At 38.6% G+C, this 13973-nt stretch overlaps 1 protein-coding gene across 3 annotated transcripts in view; it reads left to right on the top strand.

Moving 5' to 3' along the window:
* Positions 1-13973, top strand: part of LOC138493198 (tripartite motif-containing protein 42-like) — an 807816-nt gene that overhangs the window by 62936 nt on the left and 730907 nt on the right. The window lies entirely within an intron of this gene.

Raw genomic sequence — 13973 nt, 5'->3', positions numbered from 1 at the left:
TCTAGCTTTGCAGGGGTCCAGATTCCAGGGTCCCTAGATGAAATAATTCTGCAACCAGCAGCGCCTCCATGATGCAGATCAGCCCCCATGGAAAAGTCACTCTGATGTGTTGTAGGGTTCCTTGCTACAGGGACCCTTGATGAAATAAACCTGTGACCGGCAGTGTCTCATGATGCAGATCAGCCCCCATAAAAAAGGTGCTCTGATCTGTTGTAAGGGCCCCAGCTCCATTGACCATTGGTGAAATAAAAAAGAAATACATTCTGATCTGATGTAGCATTTTGCACACTGCACCTGGAACCAAGAGGCATCAGAGGTACTTTGTGACATTTTTTAGGGGTCTAGGATTGCTGTCAGGGGTATGGAGGGTAGGCACCAGTCGGTGGATCCCCCACGTACAGAATCCATTGTAACTTTATAGCGAATACAAGTGAATTTGGATTTAAAACATGCACTCAACATGTCTATAAAACTGTTGTCTTTAAAAGTTTAAAATAACTACAGACTAATAATATCAGGCAAGGCCCACTGGGTGACCGTGCAACACCACGGGTGGAATCCATTGCAACTTTAAAGAGAGTACAGAAGAGTGTGGATATAAAACATGCTCTCAATATGTCTATAAAACTGCTGTCTTAAAAATGTTAAAATAACTATATACTACTAACATAAGGCATATTTAAAGGTACATTCTCTTACCCATGCTTATAATAGGGCTATCCAGTAGAGATATAGTACTCATGTCTTGCAATTATGTCCATTAACGTGGGCAGCTAGCAAGCCTTGTCTGTACACATGTGTCAACGCTCCATCGTGCATAGTGGTCAAAGGCTGCGAAGGCTTGTTATTTATCTTCACAAACTCAACCAGGCTGCTATCTCCGTATAGCAATAGCAATGTCTAAAGAGAGAAAAAGAAGGTTTGGATTTTAAGAATACGATCCATGAAGGTTTAAAATAACTCTAGATTAATAACACACAGCTGGGCCGCTGACCATTTTAAGGATTATTGTTTTACCTACTCTCACAGGACCACTTGACCCTGGATTAGGAGCTGGTCAAGTCTTGCAGGGCTGTCCTGAAGAGGGGCTGCCGATCGTGTTTCATATCTACATGGGCTCCAACACAGGGTCGTGTCCTGAGCGCTGATAAGCCATTGCTCTTCAATAGGGGCAGCTCATCATTATCACCCCATGGAGCAGCTGAACTGCTGTCTCAGGGTGCCACCCCAAGATTCCAAGTCATCTTTTAAAGGCTCTGTTAATGCCCTGTTAAGGATTCCCAGATTGTGCCCATATGCCACACAAGAGGAAACAACTGTGCTATCTCATGCAACCCTCTTATTACCCACCACCATAGCTTGAGCAGTTTTTTTTTAAGTGGACCTCACAGTGTAAAACGTAAAGAACGCATGATCTGTTGTTTACATCTAAAATACAGTTATTTCACAAGCCTACAACCGATGTTGTTAAACTCTAAATACTGTAGAAACAGCATTTATTGCTATCATATTACACAGCCTGTGGTATCGGCAGTGTAGTTATGGTTAGGTTGCTCAACCCATAGAAAGAACACTTTTTGGAAGGCTTATAACTTTGCCCCCCTTAGAGGAATACTTACCAAACTTTGCAAAAATAGTGTATTGCCCCCTCGGATTGATTTTGCAAAGTTTGGTGAGGTTTCGTCAAGGGGGGCCAAGTTATATGGGAGTCCCAAAATGTGCGGTTTTTTTCGAATCTTTTCGAAAGATTGGAAGCAGCATCAAAGAAAGAACTGTCCAAATGGTGGGAGATTAAAACAATGAAGATGTACATGGAGGTAGGGAGGATACCTCGTGGATTAAGAGTTTGCATCTTCCCATCATTTGAGGGAGACAATTTGGGAGACAAAGTTTGTTTATTGAAACTTTAAGTGTATGGAGTATCCAGAACCTATACTGAATAAACAAATTGGAATTAACATAACCAAGTGATTGAGTAATTCTTCCCAAGGAGCGCACTAAAGGGTACCAACTTTATTTCTCGGAATTGTACATATATTGCTGCAGCCACAATACAGGCACCCCTGGTGCAGACCCTTGGCCATCTGAGAAAGGAACCAGAGAGGCACAAAGGCTTCGCTCTAGATAGGAACTCAAGCCGACATTGGCTGCAACATCTGTTTTTTTCAAAAATATAAATCTAAAGGCTTCCATTCGAGCAGAACCTGTGCACAACTTCAAAATGACAGACATATTCGACAAAAGGGATGCAGAAGCTGAAGAGCTTTTCTTAAGGCATAGACAAACAGGAGTAGTAATGGCATCCCAAACATCAACTTCATTAAGAAATCTTTTCGAAAGATTGGAAGCAGCATCAAAGAAAGAACTGTCCAAATGGTGGGAGATTAAAACAATGAAGATGTACATGGAGGTAGGGAGGATACCTCGTGGATTAAGAGTTTGCATCTTCCCATCATTTGAGGGAGACAATTTGGGAGACAAAGTTTGTTTATTGAAACTTTAAGTGTATGGAGTATCCAGAACCTATACTGAATAAACAAATTGGAATTAACATAACCAAGTGATTGAGTAATTCTTCCCAAGGAGCGCACTAAAGGGTACCAACTTTATTTCTCGGAATTGTACATATATTGCTGCAGCCACAATACAGGCACCCCTGGTGCAGACCCTTGGCCATCTGAGAAAGGAACCAGAGAGGCACAAAGGCTTCGCTCTAGATAGGAACTCAAGCCGACATTGGCTGCAACATCTGTTTTTTTCAAAAATATTAAAAAACACAACATTGCAGTTGTCAAACTAATGAAACAATCTCTGGGGAGGTAAGGGGTGATTTGGTTGGGATGGGATAAGGCCATAAAAAGCCAAAAATCAGGTGGTCTTCCATTTTGGAAGTTTGCGAACAGCTCGGGATATCCCTGTAATGTTCGTGAACATCTGAGATGTTCGGAGGCATCCATACATATTTTTGCATTGCAGGGTTGGTGAAAAGCAGTTTTTGGATGGCTTATAACTTTGGCATCACTGAATGAACCTGCATGTAATTTTGTGATATTCTAGATCTGACCTTGAATGGTTCTACAATGTTTGGTGCTGTTTTACCAAGAGGGAACACAATTAGAGGGGGGTTCTAAAATATTTGAAAGGCTTATAAATTTGGTGCTGTTTCACAAATCTGCACAAAGGTTTGCAAAAAGATTTAAGATCCAGATTGGACTGTTTTTGCAAAGTTTGGTGGGATTTTGTGAAGAGGGGGCACAATTATAGGGGGGTAACAACATTTTAAGATGGCTTATAACTTTGTGGCCATTTGACGAATGTGCACAAAAGATTTTAGAAAGATTATAGACCCAACCTTGAATTTTTCTGCAAAGTGTGAATGGATTTTGTTTGAGTTATAGGTTATAAATGCCTTGCCTATAGTGAGGACTATGTCCAGAAATTGCTGGACTCAGTAATGGCTCTGAGGACATCAGTGGACAATGAGATTTTGAAAAACAGTGATCAATGGGATGAGTTATCCCAGTTGAAGAAACAAGCTATAAGAACAGAGCTCCGTGGAATCATAATGATGGAGTACTTAAAAAATCAAGCCTTACCACAAGGTTTGGTGGTTAAAAATGAGCCATGTCTTTTCCTTGACAATAAGGATTTCATTATCAAATGGAGTTACATCTCAAATAGATGCGGGCGTGATTGGTTAGTACTGATCATTGACACTGCACAAGAAATGTCTAAACAAATTGAAATTGATCTGAATAAGATCCAAGATACTTTGAAGAAAGAGTTGTCTTTAGACATTTTTAAAAATAAGTTGGATGCATTCCTCAAAGAAATGACAGATTTCAAAAAAGATAATACTGTTGAAAGGATTAAAAGGATGAAAAGAGATCTGCCTAATTTCAGTCATGAAAGAGTTTTTCCGTATACCATGGAAAACTATAAGTTTGGAAACACCATTGCTCCAGGCAACAACCAGTGAAGGGTCCGTTTTAGGGATACTTCCTATAGTTCTAGTGAGGATGGGAGTACCGGCACAAATGCCAATGAGTATACTGATCGAGGTGCTCAGAGAGGGAGGGGCTACCGGGGACAAAATCGCCGTAGACAAGGTAGACAGCCTTTTTTAGATCAAGGTCAACGGAGAAACCATTGGAATTACGATCCGATATGAACTCGAAGCAAGTCTCAGAAACAATGGTAGTTAATTTATCAACCTATACCTTGAGTGTTGCAGAAGAGACCACTTTGAATAAAGGACTACATTTTGTCTTTACCAAACATCATGATCGTTTGAATTTAGAATGGAGTTTCAAAAGTTTATGCACAAACTCCATTTGAAAGAATACTTTGAGGACCAAACATTTCCCGCTAATACAAACTACAGCGGTCTACAGAACCCTTCTGTTTTTTGTGCTCCCACTTCCAGTTTCTCTCATGAATTATGTGTTTTCGAGAAGAAAGTAATGGAAGAAGTTGTGAAACTAGAAAGTGAAAAAAAAGGGAATTAACTCCAACTTTAGCAAGGAACAAAGATGTCTAATGCAGAATCTATCAAACAATAGACAGATCATTGTGCGTCAAGCCGATAAGGGTGGCGCTATTGTGCTACTCAATAGATCTGACTATATCAAAGAGTGCAATAGATTGCTATCTAATAACAACAGTTATAGGGTTCTTTCTAAAGATCCAACTAAGGAAATGGTCATCACTATTAAAGAAAAGGTTGATTCAACCTATGAAAACAAGATGATTGGTAAACATGAGGCGGAATATTTGAAAAGACCTGATGGGAGAGTATCTGTGTTTTATATTTTGCCAGAAATACATAAACAGTTGCCCAATCCACCAGGCCGTCCAATTGTTTCTGGAGTTAATTCCATTTTGGAGCCGCTATCTAAATTTGCTGATGTATATTTAAGACCTTTTGTGCGCCTGATGCAGAGCTATCTCAAAGACACCACAGATGCCATTAATAAAATCGAAGGCTTGCTTTTCTCCCCTGGGGTTCATCTCCTCATCTGTCTCGATATTAAGTCTTTATACACTGTTATTCCTCAACATGCATCACTCAAAGTAATTGAGTAGGTTTTACTTGGACGCCTAGATGATCATCCTGTGAGCAATAGTTTTATACTATGGTGTACCAGATATGCCCTCACCATGAATTTTTTCCAATTCGAAGGAACTTTTTATCAACAGATCCAGGGGACGGCAATGGGGGCTTCTATGAAATTGGTTAAGCAATCAGTAAAACGTGCCTATAACAACAACAGGGAGGCTCTTTTAGAACAACTACCTGAAGAAAAAAACAAACAGAATAATCTAGTCTCTGTTAATACTTTCACAGACCTCTCATACAAAGTTAAGAGTGTCTTTTCCAGAAATTGGAGAAAGGTTTATAATGAAGATAAATCCAGTCCTTTAGTAGCTTTTAAAAAAAGCAAGAGCCTCAGAAATATTTTTATCGGAAATGATATAAGAGAGAAAAAGCATTCCTTAGTGAAACAATCCACATTTTGGGGTTTACCACTGGTAGGGGGTAATTATCCGTGTGGAGGATGTATAATGTGTAAATACACCACCATATGCAAAGAAGTGGATGTTGGTCTGGATTTGATGTGGAAAATCACTGATTTTTGTAATTGTAATAGTACCATTGTGGTCTATTTAATCTGTTGCCCGTGTGGCCTGAAGTATGTGGGCAAGACAAACCGCAAATGTAAGACCCGAATGATCGAACATAGGAGCTGCATAAAGGCGAAAGTGTTACAGACCCCTATGGTCAAACATTACTTGGAAAAGGGACATACACATGAAGATCTTCGTTGGGTTATCCTTAAACGTGTAAATGGTACCAACAAGGAAGATACAGACAAAAAACTAGTTACATTAGAACAAAAAATCATTTTAAAAAATTGGGAACCATCTAAATGGTCTAAATGAAGGAATTGAATGGCACATTGTACGTATATAGACATCTACAACTTACTTAATGTTTACTAGTAAGAATGTGTATCTATCCCTTTTCATATGCAGCTCCTATGGCTTCGTGCCTTTGAGTCAATATCAAATTGTAAATAGGTCTATGATATGTATTGATTTTTGAGTCTAGAGTACTGATTTGTAAAATTTGCTTTAAAAACAACTTTTCATGATCCTCTCAGACTTCTGATATGAATGGGAATGTAGTGGGAAAGATGACGTTTGTCAGTGGAATGTGAGGTATTCTATATTATATATTTTTTCTTCCATTTGGTATGGTGATGGCAGATCTCTATATGATTCCGTTTTTGTTCATTTAGAATGGTTTGTGGTTTGACTGCACGTTAGGGTGCACAGTGCCTTCTTAATTGGCATATCTACTGAGTGATTGTATTTTAATGCATGCTGGGGGAGCATATTTAGTCCTTTTTTCATGTTTGGTTGGCCTGGCGGTCTTTCGAAACATGCAACAATATTTGACTACATGAATTCCGAGTGTGAAGGATCACGACATTGGGATAGACGGTTTTTGGTATTATATTCTAGATTGGATTAATATGGGTAGTCCTTTGTCATTGCTTGCTAGATCCGAAGGACTTTGTACCTTACACTGAAATAATATAAGCAGTCCTTTTTTCATGTCTGCTGCACTTGGAGGGTTTTCCACCATGCCCGGCACAGACGCGTAGTCCTGTTTCCACTGCGTCTGAAGTAAGTAATATCAGCTGGCTTCCCGAATAAATCGTAAGCCGCTTTTTCATCTAGTTCGCGTCTGTGGAGCACGAAGTGTTGGATTCAGCCTTGGTTATTAAAAAGGGTAAGCAATAAGACGCTCCGTGTGTCTTTGGTTAACTAGCAGTTTCGGAGCAACTATTTTCCGTTTGATGTGCCCGAGTTCCACACGGGTTATTTGAGGTTTGAGTAACGTGTCCCCTGCGAATAATGGATGTGTATATTCCTTACCTTCTGAAAAAAATGTGAAAGCCTCGACGGACTGAATATGAAATGGTCCTGGTGGGAATCTAAACAGTAATTGATCCCGCCTTCCTCCTTGTTGGGAATTAAGATGACGGCTACAATACTTTTGATGTGGGGCATCTTCGTTTGATTAATTTTGGAGGCTTAAAGGTATGTGCAATAAATGTTGCTTGCAGTATGTGTGTATGGGGGGTGCCCCTTCCTTAATTTGATACCCGTTTGAATTTGCGCTTCGGTTTTTCCAGACAGTATTATCCATCTTGTGTCCAGTAAAGGGTCTTTTTCGACCTTGTGCAATCCAAATTGAAGGGATTGACGATGTCCATTTTTGGAATATGAAAACTTGTGCAACACAAGGTAAATGTTAGCTAGATTGTATCAGCTACTGAGCCATTTTAGGTACTCACTTAGAAGGACATTTTTCATGATGAAAATATTCTGGCAGAATTATATTGACCTTTTTGGGGGTTTGGTTTGAGGAGTATTCTCCTACAGGGTAAATGTTTTGTTGTCTACGAGTCTTTTTCGTGGTATTAATAGTACAAATGTTTTTTGTAGATTGTCTATCAAAACTGACTTTGACCAGGATCAACATGGACTCTTATTTCTTGGAGTAAGAGAACTCACCACCTCTGATGAATGTCAGACATCTATTAGTCATTAGACAGAAACATTTTGGGTCTTTCTGGTTTAATTGTAACAAATCTTTTTGTGCATAATTTTTTATGTAAAAATTGTGTTTTTTTGTTAATTGCTTAGTCTTGTATGTTATATAGTTTTTTAATTCTATATTTGTATGCTGTTTGTATTTGGTCCTGTTTTACCTGCTTTTAAGGTATGTCTAATTTTGTTTAGACATTTTCAGCACTATGTCTCTCACAATAATAAAAATGAAATTGTGAATATTTTCTACAGAATTGGTGTTTTTGGTCTGGCAACATTGTGTTTATTTCTCATGGCCCCTTTTGTGATGTGTTTGAATGTTTAATTATTTCTCTTCTCTTTATATATCCAAAGCTAAGTTATAGGACCATTTTATGCAAGTACATTTTGACACTTTTCAAAAATAAAGCATGGATGGATTTGCAGAAAAATTGTGCAAAGTAGCATTGGCAAGGACCTGAAAGCATGATTTTGCAATTTTGTCTTTGTTTTATTTTTTGAAAAGTGCAATAATGTAGGTACCAAAAATAGTGATATACCTCTGGTGACTGAGGTATATCCAGTGGCCATGGGCAGTGGCCAGATTGTCCGAGACATGCCCTGTGGCCTTGGGTAGTGGCCAGATTGTCTGAGTCATGGCCAAAGAGCATGACTCGGATAATCTGGCTACTGGCCATGACCACGAAGGACTGGCAATGGGGTTAAAGTTTGCATGGCCACCAGGGACTGGCTATGTGGTGAAGTATTTCAAAATCGGGATAGGGTTGAGAGGAAAATAAATTCTGCCCGTGGCTACAGCCTCAAGTGCTGCACAGGACTGCATCAACAGATCGCTGTGACTATCGCTGCATACATACCGGGACAATCCTAATCAGGAGATCATTGCCAATCACGCCGAACCAGGTGCCCACGTGGTGACCAGGCCACACCTTGAAATCATTACCCACCCTTATTTGCGACCATAGTGGGACAAGATATTGGGATTGGATGCTGGACTCCTTTCCACAACCTCACAGCAATCACTGGCCCACCATCCACATGCCTTGAGAAAGACTCTAGAGAGTCGAATTATGTGTCCACTGAGTTGTAACAATAAATATAGCATCAAGAATGGTTTTGAAGACAGCTTAATTACGATAACAGTTACTTATTGAATAACCCAGTGCTGCTGTGAACAGGGCTCACTCTCCTATTCGAAACCTAACACTTGAAAAAGGAAGGGTACCTTCACAAATGAACCCCATCACCAGCAGCAGGGTAATCTGTTAAAAGTACTAGATGAAGCGCAGTGATCTACCCAATCTACTGCCCTGCAGTTACTTGATAATCGTGTACTCTGATTTGATTATTAAGGCATGCAGCATGGCTGAAGCTTTAGGTTTAAATGGGGAAAATAAATCTGCTTGCAGCTGCAGCCCAGAGTGCTAGATGGGATTGCAGCAAAGTTGTGCGAGAGACATCAGCAAGGACCTGAAAGGATGCTTTTGGAAATCTTTCCTGTGTTTCACTTTTTTGAAATTGTCAAAACGTAAGTACAAACATAGTGATATAACTTTTCTGCCATGTGCAGAGGGCCTGGCCTTCGGCAAGTAGGCTTATTTGCCTATTGGGGTATGCGCTGCTGATAACGACTCACATAAGTATGCATGGCAAAATATATGTTTGTTAAAGGAGGTTTATAGTTGTTTCGAGGAATTATTAATACCTTATATACAGTGATGTAACATAATGAAACGTTTTCACTTATGAAAACGTATTCAATTCACTGAAAAAACTTTGTTAAAGGGACATTACTGTTAAGATGTACCCAACCCTTGGGACTCCTCTGCCCCAGCAGTTATCTAGTGGCCTCCTACCTTGACATCTCTTGGCACTTCCCTTCTGGGCTCCCATGAGCACTTGTCTATCCATACTGCCCCTTTTATTTATGCACTTCTGTCTCTGCACAATGCATAAGTGCATGATTCGGAGCACTATGTATAATTTTATGGTATAGGTATGGGAAATGTAGATGCAAAAGATTTGTAGAACATTGTTAAGTGGCAGTTGGTGGGTGGAAGTTTAATATGTTCATAGGCTATATGTAGAGTTTTTTTAAAGTGATTGGTGGATATATGTGTGAATAGTTTAAAGTAGGCAATGCGGGAGTGTTACAAACATAACAGTAAATAGAGTAGAAGGTTAGTTTTGTGTGATAGTGTGCATGTGCAATCCGGGTTTTCTAATAAGGCATTGTCTAGAAAGGGGAATGAAGAGACTGTTGGTAGGTATAAATGGCAATGGATTATGTTGTTTATTGCATACTAGAGAGAAGGATTTCAGACAGAAATTTGTATCTGTGCTTTTTTCTTTTTCTCTAGTATACAATTGTCCATTATTTCCATTAGCATAGTAAAACATGCTAATTCTATAAGCTTATTCTTTTAGTTCTTTTTTTTAACTGTGAAAGGTGGTTCCTGATGGAACCTTTTTATGTTTTTTTGTGTGTGCAGTTTTGCAGGAGAGGGCAGAACGTGAGGTGGGGAAGGAAATGAGGGAAGAGACACCAACCACACATATGGAGAGGCATGTGGAGAGGGGAATATGTTGTGTTGTGTTAAATCTAAGAAAGAGGGCAGTGTTTCTCATGCTCCTTGATTACAGCTTCAAAAGCACTTTGAAATTGCTCCCCCCTGCAGAGTGCTGTGTTGCATTATATACAGAGTACTGTTGCCTTCGAAAGCTATGGATCAACAGCCTCTTTTATCACTTGCAAGGTAGATGGTGAAATTCTTATCCCACAAAGTAGGATTTGTGGTTACAGTATTGCTTGAGGAAGATGAGGTAGAGGAAGACAGCCTACTATTTCCTAAGAAAGGAACAGCCTTTCTGAGAGCATTGCAGTGGTTGGATTTGGTGTGGCGGTGCATGGAGGTGGTCCCGTAGGAGTACTGCCCAGGTTGTCCGCGACTGCGTATAATGTTGCACTCCGGGCATTTCATTTTGGTAGTTTTAGCCTTTGGTACATTTCCAACAGTGATAAAGAACTGCCACACCTATGATTATCTCTGGGTGCTATAGGTAGGCACTTCTTCTACCTCATCTTCCTCATCTTCTTGATTGTATTTTGAAGTATTGCGCTTCTTTCATTGTGTAATTCCTCCAGCTGGTGGTGGTGGCTCTTGGGGAGGAGGGATGGCAATAGCTAATGCGATTTTTATGATAAATAGCTGTTTTGCTAATATTCTTTCAAGTATGTCCAGTGTGCTAGATTGTTAATGGATAATGAGTAAGAATAGGTGTAGGAGATGTGCAAGGGTAAATTCTGAGCTTCAAAATTCCTAGATGAGCTGAAAAATGCAGTTCCGAACGTTTCGCAAAGCACAGACACGTTTGCCAAGTGCGGTCACACACAAGGTCATGTGACACTGTCCGGTAAGGTCCGCGGTGATGTCAGACCTTCCCGAACATCGGCCGAACACAAAAACAGAGGAAAAAGTTGCAAAAAGTGCAAGTTGGAGAGTGGGAGGGTTATAAGGTGAAACTTTTTAAATTGGAGAAACATTTTGCTATATTGGGGTAAGTGTGATATTAGTAAGTTGAATCAAATTAGGGTGCACTGGTAAAAACTTATTAGATTCACTGACAAAAACTGTGTTAAAGGGAAATTATGGTTAAGTTTCACTAATAAAAACCCATGAAATTCAATGAAAATGTTTTGTTAAAGGGATATTACGGTTAGGTTGCACTGATAAATACCCATGAAATTCAATGAAAAGGCGTAGTTATGTTGCACTAATAAAAACCTATGAAATTAAATGAAAAAACCTTGTTAAAGAGACGTTATGGTTACAGGTAAAACCAAAACCCCCCTGAAATTCGTCAGTTAAGGTAAGCTAAGCAACCATAACTCGCGCCACCACTGTGTAGTGCTAAAACAAGCACCCAGTACATGAAAGATGACATAACAAATCAGTCATGGATGCTTAGTTTACCATAACTAGCAAATTTCAGTTTTTTTGGTTTTACTTGTAACGATAACGTCCCTTGAACAATGTTTTTTCATTTTATTTCATGGGTTTTATCAGTTCAACTTAACCATAATGTACCTTTATTCATTGAATATATATATATAATATATAATAGATATAAAAGTTATGTATCGCTATAAAGAGTATTTATCTATTGTGCAACACATACATTTAACTGTGCACTGTTCTATCAAGTCTGCGTAAATATGTATAACATCCTAAACGTGGTGGCTGACGACCAAATAGCTAAATATTACTGGGAAATGTGTTAGGTGATCGCAATATTATGCATTAAATGCACACTTTTTTATTTTATTGTTCAATATCAAACTGATAGGGTTGCTCTCAAAGTTTTTTTTATAACAAATTCACTGGGGTTCTTATCGAATTTATATCAAATTGATATAACATTTTTGTGAGTCATCAAATTTGAATGGGGTCCTATCAAATGTATATCGAATTCATATCACATTTATTGGGGTTCTTATCACATTTTTATAACATTTTTGGGTGAGTTCAACAAATGTATTGAGGTTCTAAACAAATGTATATAGTATATAAAAAACGTTTGTGGGGCCATCAAATTTGTTGGGGTTCTTATCAAATTTATATAAAAATATTTGTGGGTCAAAAAATGTATTGGGTTCAATTAAATGTATTGAGGTTTGCGTAAATCTATATAAAATTCTATATCAAATTCATTGAAACTCTTATCAAAGGTATATAAAATTCATATAAAATGTATCTAAAATGTTTGAGGTCATGAAATGTATTGGGGTTCAATTAAATTTATAGCGGTTCTGGTACATTTATATCAAATGTTATATACACTACATCAGGGTTCTATTGTGTTTATATAAAATGTATATAACTTTTTTGGGGGTAATTACATTTATTGGGGTTCAACCAAATGTATAAGGGTTCAAGGGCATACTAAAGGGGTGTGGCCACCTGTCACTTGAAATGCTTGATGAAAGGTATCCCACTCTAATACTGGGGTTTATAGTGATATTTCCAAATTACATTATGTCGAAAGTCATAATGTCAAAAATAAAAAGTCCAATTTTTTTTTTTTCGAATGTCTATTTTTGTTTGTTTTTTGTCTGAAATGGGGGGGGTTCACCCCAACCCCCCTTTTTTGTAAATTATTTTTTGTTTTTTGTTTTACCCCTTTTTTTACTTGTGGAACCCAAAAAAAACATGTAAATAAAAAAATAAAACATTCAACAAAAACATTTTTTTCGACATTTTTGGCATTCGACCGAATGTTTTCGACTTTTTCACTGCACACCTGATATTGGCATTCACCATTTGCCAGCTCATACAGTTAGATGTTCTTGTCATTTCCCAAGTATCAGAAAGCTGGCGTAGGAAGAATTATTCCCATGTGCACAATGTTTTAAGTTACACAAAGTGATTCCATTATGTAACCCTCAAGTGTGGACTTGCCCAATAAATCCACTCAGGTGAACACAAGGCAACACTGACACTGAAAAAGAGACAGCTTTTATTTCTGTTCAGCTGTTAAGAAATAGGCAGGAAAACCGGCAGAGTATTCAGCCCAGAAAATGTCCTCCCCTCCGAGCACAGGTTTCAATGGTTATATGGGGATATGCATAATGAGAATCATACATAACACATTAAGTTAGTTACATTAAAACAATGCACTTGCTAATAGAACTTCCTTCGACCTTGGGATGCATGACTCAACAACTCTATCTCATGACTACAATTCTGCTCTGCCTATCCATATGACACTAGCTCCGCCTGTGAGGGATCATCATATGTAATGAGCCATAGTCTGGTGTCTAGCACCCACGTGACTCTTGTTTTGGTTCTCAGTCAGGAAGACCTCACCCTTGTGTCTGATGTGTCACCTTGCTGTACGTCTCTGGCCATGCCTATGTCCCGAGCAGAGATTACTGTCCCAGCCACACAGCCTAGCTTCTCTGAGCTAGTCATGGTCTATCCCAGTCTTGCTGCATCACCTTGCTAATCATGGCGTTGGTGCTGCTCTGCTCAGAGCAGCTGCATGACCAGTCTGCTCATGAGAAAACATAAAATAATGTTGGCTTTCACACTCAGAGCACAAGTATCTAAAACACCTTACAATTAGTTAAACATAGAAAATGTTTTACTCCAGTATATAAATATCCATTTTATATTGCTTTGCACTTTTTTTCATGTTCTCTTTTTTCCAGTGATCGAGAAAACCTTGTCAAACCGAACAATATTACACATTTCATATAAAAAAATGAAAAGATCATAATACATATTATTAATTCACAAAAAATAAAGTCATTAGCCAAATGGTTCATAGATACATCCATTTATACTATT

The sequence above is a fragment of the Ambystoma mexicanum genome, chromosome 10 (genome assembly GCF_040938575.1).
Source record: "Ambystoma mexicanum isolate Mex_15411 chromosome 10, UKY_AmexF1_1, whole genome shotgun sequence".
Classification (NCBI taxonomy): Eukaryota; Metazoa; Chordata; class Amphibia; order Caudata; family Ambystomatidae; genus Ambystoma; species Ambystoma mexicanum.
This window is presented reverse-complemented; position numbering and strand designations above follow the sequence as displayed.